At 43.5% G+C, this 6000-nt stretch overlaps 1 protein-coding gene across 2 annotated transcripts in view; it reads right to left on the reverse strand.

Moving 5' to 3' along the window:
* The window catches only part of NT5C2 (5'-nucleotidase, cytosolic II), a 115494-nt gene extending 114430 nt beyond the window's left edge, over nt 1–1064 (reverse strand). Inside the window, exon 1 of one of the 2 annotated variants that reach the window (XM_074295481.1) lies at nt 1035–1064. The gene's annotated coding sequence lies outside the window, so the exon portion shown is untranslated. Of the gene's footprint in view, nt 1–250; nt 354–1034 lie in introns of those variants that run through there. The other variant, XM_074295480.1, reaches the window with a different exon arrangement.
* Nucleotides 1065–6000: the final 4936 nt, after the last annotated feature.

Genomic DNA, 6000 nt, shown 5'->3' on the forward strand with positions numbered 1-6000 from the left:
CCCGCAAGGAGGGGGGAGGGCGGGGTAAAGGACCGAGAAGACGAAGCCGCGGAAGGGGAAGGGGGCGGGGCAGAGGGGGGGTCTCGCCAACCGCCGTTAGCAGGTCCCCGGGGTGGGGGCAGTGGAAGGGAGAGGACGCGGCCCCTACCCCGCCGCGTGCCGGGCTCGGCCCGGTGGGGCTCCGCTCGCCCGCTCGCGCCCCCCCGGGCACCGCCCTGCCCCGTCGGGCCCGCGCGCCGCACTCACTCACCGGCCCCTCCGAACAGCAGAAAACCCAACACGCAACTGCCGCAGCGCCGCCCCCGCTGCCCTCCGGCCCCCCTTCCTGCTCGCTCGCTCGCTCCCGGCCCCTCCCCTCCCGCCGCAGAGGCTCCGCCCCACGATGACTCCGGGGTGGGCCGGGGAGCAGCGCTAGAGGTTCAGCGCCGGGGCTCGGTCGTAGAATTCCTCCCCACCCCCACCCCAAAGTCTCCCTTCCCTCCCGCCTAGCCCTCCAATCCCTCGTCCTCGGAGCCGCCTCGTCTCTTCCTCCCCCTCACTCCTGGGAGAGGCGGGGGAGGGGCGGAGGGCCTTGACTCAGGCTCCCAAGCTAGGCCCTGTCACTCTGATCCGCCCCATCAGCTGTCAGAGACCCTCGGGACCCTCCCCACGGCCGGTCCGAGTTTTCCCTGCGCTCCTTCCTTCCCGGTCCCTTCCTCCTACGGGGGAGGGAGAAGGCTGGGGAGCTTGGCTGGGGCTGAGCAGCATCTTTAGCCAGGCGGTTCTAATTCTCCAGATCCTTTGACTTTTATTTCTTTGGGTGAGGGAGTCTGCAGCCCTCCTGGAGCCAGAAAGGCTGTCCAGTGTGGCTAGCTTACAAAATCTTTCTCACACACAAGTACTTTAAAGATGAGGAAAGGCAGAAAAAGACTTGTCAGCATTTCCAGCTCAGCTCAGCAAATATTGATATTTCTAAACCACTCCTAGGTATTAGAGCTCGTATTACAAAGGAGGGGGAGGGGAATGGAAACGGATCCTGCCTTCCACCAGCTTACCTTCTTTTAGCTTACGGAGTCCTACTTGATCCTCTAACGCTCGTAACTCTGGGCAAGCCACTTAACCTCCGCCTGCCTCAGTTTCCTCGTCTATAAAATGGGAATAATGGCACCTCCCTCTCGGGGTAGTTGGGAGGATTAAATGAGAAAATATTGGTAAAAGCGCCTAGCTCAGTGCCTGGCACACAGTAGGTGCTATAAAAATGCTAGTAATCATGGGGGAAAGGAAATACATATGTATGACATGTAAACAGGTCAATGAATCCAGGTTACATAAGTAAACTTTACAAGGTAATATGAGAAAGAGAAGGATATTAACAATAGGGGAGGGAGATGGCAGGAAAGGCTAGAATCAGAGGATGGTACCTGAGATACAGTAGGGTTCCAAGAATACCGAGATCTCCACTCTCATTGGCTGAATGGGTTGTCACTCAGTAGCAAGCCAACCTGCTTAAGACCTCGGCTGGCTAGCGTGACGTAACATGACGTAACGCAGGTGGGCGGTCTCCTCGGCTATTTTTTTAGGGCCTCCTAGGTATTCCTGGCGACTTTGGATGGGGGGAGGGTTTGGGTGGTCCCGAGTATTTTTGCTGCTTTTTATGCGGCTGTGGAGCCAGTGCGGGGTGGGCTTCGAGTCTGGGGGCTTAAAGTAAAAAGATTTAAAAGAGGCTAGGGTATTTAAAAGCTGAGTGAGAGAACATACACGCCGGAAGGCTTTTTTTTTTTTTTTAAAGACGGGAAGGACCCTCTTTATTCTACAGATGAGAAAATGAGTCTCCGGTCATTTGCAGTGGTGTCCCACTCTCGTGACCCCATCTAGAGTTTTCTAGATCAAAATACTGCAATGGTTTGCCATTTCCTTCTCCAGCTCACTTTTACAAATGCCTTACAAAATGCTCCTTTCTTCTTTGTGTACTTGACCGCGACCTGCAAGGAAAACCCACGGGGCGACCTAAAAAGGCAGTTGGGAAGCACTCTGCCCCTATCCACCTTTTCTGTAGCAGTCTCTTCCCAAAGTTCCCCAAGTCTTCCAGGTACCCCGCCCCCTCTTTTAAGGTTATTTGCACCTGAATGCTACAGACGGAGTCAGTAAACTGCTGGGCTTGAATTGCTTTCTCTGGTCGCACCGGAATTCGTCATCTAGTCTTAGGGACTTACCGTCATTTTTTTTCTCCAAGAAAGTGTTCTCTTCAGTATAACAGACATTATTGTGCGGCAAATTTTTTCCTGCAAAGTCTTGTTGGGCATTGAAGAGAATAAATGAGATATGCCCACTTTAAGTGATGTTCTCTGTCAGGGGTCAAAAAGATTCTTTGTCCTGAGTTCAAATCCTAAATCAGGTCCTAAACTAGCTGTGTGATCCTAGGCAAGTCACTTAACCCCGTTTGCCTTAGTTTCCTCTTCAATAAAATGAGATAAAAATGAGGAAATGGAAAACCACTCCAGTACCTCTACCAAAAGAAAAAAAAATGAAGTTACGAAGTCCCCCTGAAAAACTGACTAAACGATACCACAAGTAAATTTGTAATACAAGACAAACTACAAATGTGAAAGAAAATTGTGGAAAGCTATGAAAAGAGAAAGACATCACTTTTGGCTGGCTAGCATCTAGAATCACGCTACTGATCATCTGGATTCTTGAATTTCTTTTAATGAGGTAAACTCTTTAGTTTCAATAACTTGGTTACAAAACTCTACTTTCCAAGCAATTTTCTTCTAATCAACCCCACTGATCAAGCAGTCACTGCCCCAAGAGAGAGTATGAGAAAAATATATATAGATATTGCCCCTGAGGACAGTCCAGTCACCTCCTGGGGTGGGAGCATGAGAAGAAAACCCATCAAAGTCACTGATTCAACAGATATGTTAGTGTTCACCAAAAATACATACTAAAATTGGAGTCATAGAAATGAGCATTCAGCAAGACAACCAGTATCACTTATAAATGAGAGAATATAAAAAGGCACGTTTTGAATCACAGGCTGTAAGGGAAAGAGAAGTGCATTTGAAGTCAGAACTGGGATTAGGGTCATTAGTGTGTGTTCTTGGATAAGTCACCTTGCTTGGGTCTCAGGGTTTTTATGTCATTTGCCACTAACTACTTTGAAGGGTTGTAAAGGCAAAATGTAAAGGACCGAGGTATCATGGACACAGAGTTGGTTTCAAGCCGAGAAAACTTCAAAGTCCTACATTTGACACATACTGACCTGTGACTCTAACCAAGTTAACCTTTAAGTGCCCCCCAGCCAACTTTCTAAGATTACAAATGCTAGAGAAGGTCCAGAAGTGCTTTGAGAGAAGAAGCTTCTTTCGAAGAGTTCAAAGTTCTGGCTTAAAAATAAATTAGGTGGTTTCAGAGACACTTGGGAAGATTTTGTATGAATTGATGCAGAGTGAAGTTTACAAGACCAGGAGAATAATTTCTACAATGACAACAATATTATTAAAAAAAAAAAAAAAAAAGAATTAGAAAGGTATAGGACTCAGCACAAAATAAAACAGATTTTTAGAGTTGGGTGGGTTTTTTTTGACAGTGTCCAAATTTGTTTTGCTTCTATTATACAGACTACATGGCCCTCACTGAAGTTCAGGTTAGATTTCACCATGCCTTCTGTTACTTCAGTACCCTTAAGGGGATTGAGAGGTATCTGTGCTTTCTGCAAATAACTACAGCCCCCACCGATTATTTCCCCCAAAAGTGTAGGGACAGATGTTCTCCTGAATCCTAATTCCATTACCCAATAACAGTAAATTAGCCTTTAAACAAATATTTATTTCAAAAGGTATAATTATATAAACTTATTCTCCCCTTCCCCCTTGTGGTAGACACAATATTTTTCTCCCTCCTGCACCTCAATCCATGGCCAGGGGAAGGGGATTGGGCACATGATTTAGCTCAGGTCCCAGAAGGCACAGTCCTGAAGAGCACAGACATAATTCCAAGGTCAAAAAATCCAAGGTGGGCTCAAATCCTAGATAACCTGGCTTCTCTGGGATCCCATGATGGCCGCTTAACTGTACCATCTTATTGGCAATCCTGGCGCCAAGGTTGCTATGAAACAAACTCCTGGTTCTGTGAGGATTACCTCTGGCACCTGAAACTGAGGACAATAAACCACAGAAATAAAGCCTACCAAATCCTCAGAGCTAGAGGAGGGGAGAAAGAAAAGGAAGGAAAGTCCTTCCCCTCTCCCTGGTTCATCGAATCTCCTGGGCAAAAAAAGAGCACACTGGAAAGGGTCAAACAGCTCAATCTTAACAATTTTAAAAATGAAAGCAGCCAAAGGACAGCCACCCGTATGTTAGCAGGCAAACTTGGCATTCTCACTGGCATCTCTGTGTTAGAACTGGATATTACCAGAAAAGCTTAGCTTAATCTATGCATATTTATAACAGGGGTTTTGTTTCTCTTTGGGTTCCTATGGTGGGGGGAGGGGAGGTTTGGAGTGAAAAAGAAAAGGCAGAATTTTATACACACACATTATATATATATATAATTTTAAAGATAAGATTAAATAGTATGCAAAATGTAAAACGTTTTAGAAATGTGAACTATTATTATAATAAATGTGAATCATTGTTAATTAAAAGGCATTTACTGAAGCATAGTACAAATTAAACTGAGCTGAGAGCCTCTTCCTAGGCATATAATTCAAGATAGGAAACACTAAATGCCAAGTTATTGATAAATTTGGCCAAGGAATGAAAACAAGATAACTATCAAAAGCAGGCCATACAGAGATGAGATGTCTATCTGTCAGATAAATGGAAGAAAATCTGAAGAGAATATAAGGTGAAAGGATTATCTTTTGATTAATTTGGAAGCTTTCACAAAAACAAATGAATTTCACAAGATCATAAAAGAAGTTAAAAAAAAAATCTAAAAAAATAAAAATGTAAATAACCGAAAAATAGATCATCTAGCATACTTCCTCATCCTATGAAGCAGACTATAAGTAGTAAGCATCAGAGTCTAAATATGAACCCAGGCCTTCTGACTACTCAGTCAGTAGTGCTCTTTCCTCAGTACTAGAATATTGTACACATTATCACAGTGACTGATATTTTTGCAGATTTGATATTTTGTAGATTTTAATCCACAAGTGGGATCTGCAATGACTAATGTTCAAAGAAAAGCATCAGTAAGGCATATTTAAAAATAATGTTTATCATAACTCAGATTTAGGAAAATTACTGTTCTGGAAGATATGTTGGCAGAGCTCAAACTCTGACTGAAAGTTTTTAAGTGTTAATAATTAGACTTATCAAATGGGACAGTTTCATGCCAGAGGAACAGACTTCAGAAGCTGAAGTCAGGAAGATGTGAGGTCAAATCCAAACTCAGACATTGACCCTGAGCAAATTATTTCACTGCTTTCAGTTTCCTTATCTGGAAAAATGAGAATAATAATAATATCTACTTTCCAGGTTGTTGTGAGGATGGCAATCCTAACATGACCATGTTCTAATATTTTAAAGCATTTTGCAAACCTTAAAGTGTGATATAAATGTTATCATCATCATCATCATCACTATCAGAAGCAGCCTCAATATGAAAAGCTCAGCCATCATGGGAATATTTGTGGGGAAATGGGAGGCTAGGCCCAATTACTCACAAAATAGCATATTCTAAGTCAGGGAAGTTTTGTGATCTTTGTAACAAAGAGAAGAATCATTCAAACAACAAAATCACAGATCTGTTGATGTTTTGAAGTAATAAAACTCATTTAATACTTAAGGCTGATATCAAAGTTAGGCTTGTAAAAATATAATTTAAAAAGTCAGATCAAACATAGGTAAATTAATCTCTCAGCTATGATTTGAACTAAAGTGTCCTGACTAAACAGATTTAGATTTAGTCCCTTTTTCTGATAGTAGAGACAAGGAAAGGCTTCATAGAGGGATTTGCATTTGAGATTGACCTTGAAAAATGTCAGAGTATAACTCTGAGATACCACTACATACC

The sequence above is a fragment of the Sminthopsis crassicaudata genome, chromosome 2 (assembly GCF_048593235.1).
Source record: "Sminthopsis crassicaudata isolate SCR6 chromosome 2, ASM4859323v1, whole genome shotgun sequence".
NCBI classification, from domain to species: domain Eukaryota; kingdom Metazoa; phylum Chordata; class Mammalia; order Dasyuromorphia; family Dasyuridae; genus Sminthopsis; species Sminthopsis crassicaudata.